General features: G+C 39.8%; 1 long non-coding RNA gene across 15 annotated transcripts in view; it reads right to left on the bottom strand.

The window, feature by feature from the left end:
* Window positions 1-1,753: 1,753 nt before the first annotated feature.
* LOC119500680 overlaps window positions 1,754-9,847 on the bottom strand; it is a 186,243-nt gene continuing 178,149 nt past the window's right edge. For 10 of the 15 annotated variants that reach the window (XR_005209664.1, XR_005209669.1, XR_005209658.1 and 7 more), the window contains one exon: window positions 5,402-8,788. This is a non-coding gene — a long non-coding RNA (uncharacterized LOC119500680). Of the gene's footprint in view, window positions 3,548-5,401; window positions 8,792-9,847 lie in introns of those variants that run through there. The other 5 variants (XR_005209661.1, XR_005209663.1, XR_005209666.1 and 2 more) reach the window with 3 other exon arrangements.

Genomic DNA, 9,847 nt, shown 5'->3' with positions numbered 1-9,847 from the left:
ATAACTACATAATTTGTCTCAATCCAGAGGGCTGACTTGGCATGGACAGCAGCAGTCCTAAATGTCACCCTATAATGAGTTCTGGCCAAAGGTACACAGTTAGGACAGTGCCCGCTGGCACCTGGGATGCCCACTGGCGAGCGTTTTACCCCACAGCCATTTGGACAACCCCAGTTTTCTTTGTGAACGCTGCCGTACACGATTTGCATCCAAACAAAAAGTTTCAGCATTGTGAAGTTTCATTTTTACCCCGGCAATGGAGTCGTACAAAACAGACAACTGAATACATTTAGTTTCATCGAGCTAAAATGAATAATATGATAAAATACAATAGAAAAGAGCGGATAGAAATGTGCAGGTGTTTATAAAAGACGAAGAATAGATGTTACATACTGTATTCTTCTATGACTCACCTCTGCTAAACCTTATTAAAGATAATGCATTGATGTCATGCACTGAAATTATTGCAACGATCATACAACACTTTGAACGATTCACTAATTCGCCGTCTTCTCAAAGCGAATGCAGGAAGACTTTCAGTTTTGAGGAACTTGACTTCTTTTGTTTGGCTTGTATGAGACCTATTGGGCTTATTATCTTACAAAGGCACAGGAGATGAGGGAACATTGTATCTAAATTAACTTTTTCTATTTCCCGGTGAATGAAATCAATTCCATCCCTTTATGTTACTTTTCATCTGCCTTTTGTCTTGTTGCTGAATCTTTTCTCTTTCTCTCTCATTCATCTGTTTTGCCCTTTCCTTGATCTGATAGCATTAAACATATAATTAAGTCATAAAGGAGGGGACTGATGAGTGTAGCAGATGGTAATTGCGTCCTACATTTGAATGAAATGATATGCATTGCTACAATTTACAGCCTTCGCCTCATATTTTATTCAGCAACCTTTTATCTCTTTTCCTGCAGAATTATTCTGCAATAAATTTAGACATCTTATCAATAGCTGGAGTGATAGTGGCAGAAACATGGAAAAAATGAGCCTCTGCCGTTTTATGCTGTTTAAAATAATTTTCCATAATAAAGGAGCTATCAGAGCTGCTCTATCACTGTAGAGGGGCGGATATTCCTATTCCTAGTAAGGCTGCCCTTGGTTCGTGGACAAGCTGTCACTCTTAGTCTGAAGAAATGCGAAAGGACAGAAGATGGTTTTAGTAAAGTTCAGCTGAGGTTTGTCAACTTCACACTGCAGGGAAAACAAGTAGAACAACTTGGAAAGTTGCAAGTTTCTATACTTGTTTTCTACATAAAATAGCGAGATGAGAGAAATAAGTTCTTCTGATTCTTTTAATTTTTACTGTCAATTTGAGGGTAAAAGAAACCATTTTCTTCAGGTATTTCCCAAAGAAGCACACCTTTAGATCCCAAGTAAGACTGCATTCCATTTTTATTATATTAAGAGGTATCTACTAGAGGTGGGAATCACCGCAGGCCCCACAATACAATATTATCACGATACGATCTTATTGCAATTTTAAACATTTTGCGATATGCTGTGAGTGTTGCGATAAGATATATTGCGATTTATTACCTTTTTTTCAACTCCAAATTATGCAGTTTGTCAACATCTGTTTTATCTAATAAGATACAGTTTTCAGTTCATTTCAGAGTTTTCATTCATATATCTTGAGGTCAGAGGTCAAGGGACCCCTTTGAAAATGGCCTTGCCAGTTTTTCCTCGCCAAAATTGAACGTAACTTTGGAGCTTTATTTAGTGTTCTTCCTAACAAGTTTCATATGATACCGGTATCTTCACTAACTCTAAGACTCAGCCCGCTGCAACCTCTGAAAGACAGAATACCGGCTGTCGGATTGTTAGGAGGTTAATAGTTTATTTAATAAAAGATCAATACTTGGCGTCCATGTATCGACACAATATTGCCATTATTGCGATACTATACTGTATTGATTTTTTCCCCTATCCCTATGTCTACCCCATTTATATTAATGGGGGGTAAATTAAATATTAAACATACCTCTGAGTAAATCGCAATACAATTCAACAGTACCACAAAGTAAGACCTCCAAAATGATCATAAAGTTGAATCAACATCCCTTAAATAGTTTCAACAAAGACTGAACTTCATAACCTTCATGAAGGTAGGATTTTATTGCAGGACTGTTGCATTAGACTGCATTCGTTTTAGCTAGGTGTACACAATAAACAGTGTAGATCCAGCTATCTGCTTTTCTCTTTGTCACTGTTATAATTCAGTGGAAAACCTTGATGTCAATAGCGAGGAAACCAGACAAGATGTTTGCTGTTCTAATTATTCTGCCCATGAAACACACGTGATTAGATGAAGCACAGATGCGTCACTTTATAATCCCACAGTTAAATGGAGCCCTTCCTCATAGGATCATTTACTTCCTTATGAAAACGTAACTCCTGAGATAGCAGCGAGAGGAGCAGTTGAGTGGAGTCGTGCCAGAAGGAGCTTTTTGTCCCATTGACATGCTTTCCTCTCATCAGTCCCTGGTGAAGTGCTGGACTCCACTGATATTTGAGAACTGGTAGCTGGGGCGATATAGGTTTAATTCTCATGTTCCCACCAACCTGCCAAGTACAGGCGTTGGTTGCCAGCTGGAAGGCTTTCATATGTTGGGTGGAAGGGGGGGAATTAGCAAGGGCAGAAGAGAGGAGGGCAAGTATACAGTACATACACAAGTGTCTCTAGACCTTGAAGGTGCTACAGAAGTGCTTTCCACATCTAGACACCCCAGGCACTTAGTGTTTAGTCAGGATGCAGGTCCATTACCTTTAAGTACAAGTACTTATGTTTGGTCGCCTGTTTTTACAGCCCTTCTAGCTTGAACGGAATCTACCCGGGGTGACCCAGCTCTATTTATTGATGCCTCCTGAGTTTCCACTTGCTGGTAATAGACTGGAAAACACAGATAATGTGTTTGATCGATCAACGTGAACAAATTTCATTTGTTGGGATCAATAACAGTTTACAGTTGACAGAGCCCAAAGAACTACATTTATTTGAGCTTTTTGATTGAAGCTGTCCTGGCGAGCCGGCAATGTGAGGCACTCCAGACCGGGCCTATGTGGCAGGCATGGACTCTTCTGTTCCATTATTGCCAGCAATCTGTATTTAAAACTAATATCAGTGTGTGCTGCATGGCTCGGGGCAAAAGGCACCAAACCAATCTGATATACAGCATGTGTTTCTTTTCGCTTCCTTGTGATGTGAATTAGAATGTGAAAAATAACAATTCCCTTACATTTTTCACTGGTATCCATTTTTTCATTTGAGGGCGTAATGATTCGATTTTTTTTTTTTTCCAGCAGCGTGATTTGTATTATGTTTTCACTGTGTTCAAAACATAATAGAAAAGTGATGTGGAACCAAAGGGAAAAAGATGAAATTAACTGACGTGCAGAAGAAAGACGTTTCCATGGCTCAACCTTTTGCAGTTTTCTTCATGTTTCTGCGTTTCATGATCATGCTCTGTGGAACGCCCTGAAGACATGAGAGCCCGTGCTCTCTGTGTCATACGGTTCCAGGCCAGGCCGCTACCTTCTGCACACACAGACAAAACAGCATGAGATGGGAAGTCCACATGGATAAGCATTTACTACGGTAGGTGTTGCTTCAGGCAAGCGCTATTCAGGGGGAATTTACTGTGTATACACCGGTGTTACGGCAATAACCTTCTTATAGAGGTGTTTTTGCAAAGCTTTTTACTCCAGTGTAGTAAACGGGCGCATGTTGGCTCAGTGCATTATGGATATTTGCCATATTTGACCAAACTTAAAGAATTAGTGTTTTGATATTGTTTATATGTTTTATACCGTCAACAAATTCAATGAAAAGACCAAAACCAACAATGAATAGATCAGAGTACTTGTAAGTATTGCTTGTGTAGTCAAAGTCTGATACAGCTTAACCCTTTGTGCCATAGACCTCCTTTGTTCTCCAAACACTATTAATATCACATCAATGAGCCACACTGTTGCACTGGGTGACATGTTTCTTCATTATGATGAACATGTTTGAGTTAATCCCACCACATACACTGTCGGCTGCTGTGTATACTTGGCTGAAAATACTCCCCAGCAAATACGGGATTTGCTCCTGTTTGACTATTTGCAAAAAACTACAATGTTTCAGGAAATCACTCAGCATTTGTTAAAAAATGAAAGTATATATTCGTGACCCTTTTTTTTAAAAAAGTTTTACATCCTCAGTAGTAACTTAGATTAAGATACATTATTTTTAAACTTCCAGTAACTGATTTTTTAGGCCACTTGGAGGCAGCAGAAACAAGCTGTAAAAACAACCTGATCTCACGGGAAGGCATATAAATAGCATGACATTACAAGGACATTCCTACAGTAACGGCCGCAGTTAGGTTTAGGCAACAAAACCCCTTAGTTAGGTTTAGGAAAAACATCATGGGCTTAAAATAAGTACATAAACTAAGTAAAATACGTACGGAAACATTTTGAAGTGAAACTGAAGTACGGAAAACACGTCACAAAGGTCACTAAATAAATCATCACAAACGTCACTAACGTAACTTCTAAACACGTTAGGACATGAACACCGGTTTCCTGGTTGAAAGTCCTGTGTTTGTTGGACCCATCCTCCTTTCCTCCTGCATACCATCATTTCTCATTTTTTATTCTACCTAACTAGCTCTAAGCGTAGCATATTTATGCTGATGCATTGCAGTCAATACAGAGTACATGGTGTAAAAATTACATGCCAAAAGCAATTGCGATTACCGTGTCATTCATACACCATTTAGTGCAACCAGGTTGTTAAAATGAAAGTAAGTCAAATATTCACCCTAATACTGCACTGTGTTCACATGCTATAGGTGTTCAGCTGCTGTTTGGTGCTGAGCAGGTTGCAAGTTTTCAGATTTTTTTGTTGTTGTTGTTGAAAACAGCTGCCTGCTGCGTCTAAAAACCACACTTTGATAGAGACTGAACAGCCCTGTTTTCCAAAAATGACGACATACAACTGCATTCTCAATTACTTTTGGAGTGAAACGTATTTTGTCGTGGATTACGTTTGTCTTTGATGTATCACAAATATGTTTGTAATGATAGTCTGCACCACCGTTACGTATAATAAATTGAGTGGGTGGGAGATGTGGTGGATAGGTCAAACAAAACAGGACTTTCCCCCAGGAAACTGCTGTTACTGCCCCATGTAAAACTAAAAGTCAACATTCACGTTACATAGTCATTTTAAGCAAAACCAAGTTTTAGTTACTAAACCTAACCAAGTAGTTGTGTTGCATAAACCTAAAGAAGGTTTTGTTGCATTTTTTTGTTTTGTTTTGTTTCAATTTACAATGTTAATCATGTGTTTAAAACTATGACCGTAATCCAGGAGAAAATACGTTTCCCTCAAAACGTAATTGACAATGTAGTTTAGTTGTATGGGAACATAATTATTATGAGACGGGGTTGGACTGAACCAAAACAGTGAAGCTGCAGGTCGGAAAACCAAAACAATGAGCTCAAAGACGCAATAAAGCTCAGTCAAACTGAGGGCACCTGCCGAGTCAGGTGTTAATTCTTTGTGGGTTCATCACTATGAACAACCCCTTTCACATTCAGTCATTTGATCTATTGTTATTAACAATTGATTGTAGCCTCTTTAAGGATTTAGATTTTAGATCCTTCAATGACAGCCAGCATCAACATGAAAAATGTTTGTTTTTTTTTGCAGTACGTATAACTTGAATTGTTCTCACCCTTAACATTTCCTTTACTGTATGACCCCAGTCCATTTTGTGACCCCAGTACTGTAGACCAGAACAATAATAACCCGTGTTAGTGTAGCTGCTGGTGAAGATGGCGCCTTCTTGCAGTCTGCTCTTACTGCAGGCTCAGTGTGTGATTGCTGTGTGGCTGTGTTCACAGGGAAGGGCATGGACTTGGATCGGAGGACAATGCATTAAGACTGCTGGTCCCTATGCCTTAGATTTGGCACAGGTTAGGGAGAGGCATGAGATGCATATTGTTTGTGTTCATTTGAATAAGGACAAATGTCAGATTTCCATGGCTCCGGGCAGCCTGCATGTTAGATGATCAACTCTTTTGGGCCCCTGGATGTGGGGTCATCAGTAGCGCTTCCAGGTCACTGTCACTGCATGCCGGTTTGGGGCCATAATTGACCTTTTGACAGAGCGCAGGGAGACAGCCTTTCTCTCAGGGCAGGAATAATCACTTTAGATTTACTTGTGGCTGAGCTCATGTTGGCTAATTAAAATGTTTGTTCTGTTAAAAATTTAATTTGTGATTTCAGAAAATTGTTTTATACTTGCTTGTTTGATATTCTGTCAGTTGTCGTTTAAAAATTATGAATACTTTTAAAACAACCATTGATAAAATTATATATAAACAATATATATTAATGATATAATCATTGGCTGGTAACTGATCTTTCTTTTTTTTTTTTGCACATGAAAATACATTAATTGTCTCACATCTGTTATGCTATGGCGAAACACATGGCTGCAGTCATTTCTGACGTTTTCCCATGACTTCCTGTGAGTCAGTCAGTCATTTGCTTTTATATGTTTAGTTAACATGTTTGTTATGTGTGAACGAATGAGTCAGTGCTTCTCATGGCATACTGTAAAAGTGCCATCATTCCCTGTTGTTGTGGTGTGTGTGTGGCTGCAGAGAAAGGTTGAATACAGCCCGTATCCCACAAGCCCTTGAGCTCCCTCAGGCTTCTTTCCGGTCCAGGATCTCCAAAGAAGCGTGCGTTTACCCTTCACTGTGCATGTTATTCCTCACAACATAGCACCCACGGCCATGTCTCTGTCTTCATAGCCCTTAACATTAACTTTCATTCACACCATGTACTCTGCTTACATGGGATATTTTCTCATCCCAGTACATTTTTATTTTCTAAAACATTTATTTTGCAGTTTTAATCTCCTTCCCCATCCTTCTCCAGTATTAGTGCTCATTCCTTGGTTTCTTCTTCTAATTATTCTTTCCCTAATTAATGTCATATTTTACTTGGTTACCGAGATATCACATAATGCTAAAAAAACATGTTTCTCTTCACTCACATAGTGCTTGAAAACGCTACAGTGTTAGTTTCAAGCTTTATTTATCAAATCCAGTTGCATGAGTTGGAGTGTGGAGAAAAATGCTCCCAGCATCTTTGCTGGGATCTTGAGAGTATTTACAAAAAAAGCAGCAGGACTGCCAGGGGTCAAGGCTCTGAGACCAGGGTATTACATTATTAATTAAAATACAAGTTGCCTTGTTGCCCATGGGTATACAATGTAACACACTTGATTGAATCAGGTGGTGGCAGCCTAGGCCTTTTGTATTTTGCGCTTGAAGGGACGAGAGAAATTTGAGCTCGGCTGTATTACTCTACACACAAAAACATGTTTTGAGAAACGGTTGTGAGCTGTCTATGAAAGCTATGGCAGATTTAAAATGCAGTTAAATTCACAAGCAGTAGCCGGACTTGATCCATCAAGTAACTTTTTTCTCTTATTATTATATACAGTGGATTTCTTTAATTTATTATAATCCTGCATCTGTTCCATCAAACAAATTAACCCATTAATTAAATACCATTCAAATATACAATTATCATATCTATCTAGATCTTTTCATCTACCTGTTTGTCTACATTTCAGTCTGAATCAAGATACTAATGTCTTAACATTCACTTAGTCACCCTTTTTATGCAATAATATGAGAACAAGCAGGACTTTCAACCAGGAATCCAGTGTTCGTGTCCCAAAGTGTTACGTTACGTTAGTGACATCTTTTCTGTTCTCATGTTACATTGTTTCTGTACATATTTTACTTAGTGTACGTAGTCATTTTAAGCCCAACCATGATGTTTTTCCTAAACCTAACTAAGTGGTTTTGTTGCCTAAACAACAAAAAGTGTGGATGTTATCATGGTTTTGTTGCGTGGCGGAAAAATATATTATATAGAATTTATATTCCTTCTCGTGAGATCAGGTTGGACCTTGATACCTTGTTAACTGAAGGACACCGTTTAGCCACTACCCCCGTCTGAAAGTCTATAGGCACTGTCCGTTACAGCACGTGACTTTAGAAATGCATGCCAGCCAAGACAAAAGACAGCCTTATTCTGTATGTATGCTTACCAGACATATACTAGACTTGATATCCAATTTCTCATTTGCTTCTTGAGTAATTGTGCACAGACTATAGGGCAGCTTGTTTAATTCATCTACACCTTATTACCTATAGTTTGTCATAAAGTGAGGACAAGTCTCCCTTCATCCTCATTAAGGGTCACAGAGGTGTGAATATGTAAACTTTTAATAAGCACCCTGACAGAATAAAGTTGGTTCTCTTATTGCTGGGGTGGGAGTGGTAATGGCATCAAATACTAGACAAAAAGGTAACTATAATGAGTGTTGGTGTGTGCGAGTTAAATAAGGAGGGAAAGGAAAACCCTATATGTGCTTGGCCATATCAAGTGTCAGCGTCTGGGGTAAAAAAAGAAGTGGAAATCTTCAACTGTGCCCCTTTTCTAATTTTAATTTCTCCTCTCCTCTCCCTTGATTCCTACTGACCTCCAGTCTAGGTCTGTTAGATGTAGTCCAGGTCACAGCAGACAAACGAAAGATGGAAATATCAAAGACAGCCCAAGGCCTTTACATTCGGTCTCTGCTCCAGGTAATCGCAGTGTGTAGATCAGTGCGGAGCACAGCTGAGGCCTTGTCTTCTCCTTAGCCTGTCTTTTATGTCTCCGTCCTCCTCCATGGGGCTGGATTCACCGACTTCAATTCTACTGTCACAAGCAAATCACAAGGTTAATTATGTCTTAATACAGTGTGGCTACTAATATCCCCAAAAATCTAATGAGATTTTATTAATTGGAATACTGTCATCCAACTGATACTGTAGCTCGTATTCTTTATAAAGAGATGAAAGGAAATCTGAGAGCTTGGAGTGATGGGGCCGTCTCTCCATTAGACATAGACCTGGATCCATCTGGAAACAAAGTGTTTGTCAGTTAAGCAGCCCAATTGTGTGAGATCATCGCTGGCTGTTGAGCGTGCGAGGTTCTGAAGTGTATCGAGAGGCACAGCCGAGTGAGTCGAATAGTCTGTGGTCTATTGATAACTCGCGCCTGTTTTAAAATCCTGGCACAACAATGCAACTAGGGCCTTGTGTGCTCCGCTGAGCAACAATACCTTCTCTCACTGGCAGCTTCAGTGTAATGATGACAAACAACAATAAAGGGGGTCTGTTTTTCACGGGCCTCTCCTTCCTGGAACCTTTTGATAAGAATATTTCTTAAGTTTATATAGAGATAGACTCTGGGTATTCACAGGAAATAATTATTTGTAAGTTTTGGTGTTATTTAGATTTTAAAAAGGCATTTAGTCAATGAATATCAATAGAGAGCTGTTACAGAAAGATACAAATACTACCTGTCTTTATTTCTATCTCCTTTTCTTTGCTCCTTGCCCCCACCGCCATCCGCCCACCTACACACACACAAACACACACACATGCTCACATATTCGCGGTCTTCATTTCTCCAGCCTTGCTCTTCTCCCTGTCTGTCTCGGTGTGTGTATAGAGCTGGTTGGCTGGGCCAGTAGCTGGGAGGTATGGTGGAGTGTAAGCAGTGTTGATGTGGATGGCCCCTGGTCAGAGGCCAGGGCCTGGCTGTTAAAACGCAGCCTCTTTTGTGCGTCAGAGCCAGCGTTGCCAGTCCTATTCCACCCCTGTCGCTAGGGGTGGGGAGGCATTTACCCACCACATGCATTCATTCCATTGGCAGCGCCTGATGCAGGGCTAAATGGCATTGTTACAACGCGCCTCTGAGAAGTGTTGA

The sequence above is a fragment of the Sebastes umbrosus genome, chromosome 13 (genome assembly GCF_015220745.1).
Source record: "Sebastes umbrosus isolate fSebUmb1 chromosome 13, fSebUmb1.pri, whole genome shotgun sequence".
Lineage (NCBI taxonomy): Eukaryota > Metazoa > Chordata > Actinopteri > Perciformes > Sebastidae > Sebastes > Sebastes umbrosus.
This window is presented reverse-complemented; position numbering and strand designations above follow the sequence as displayed.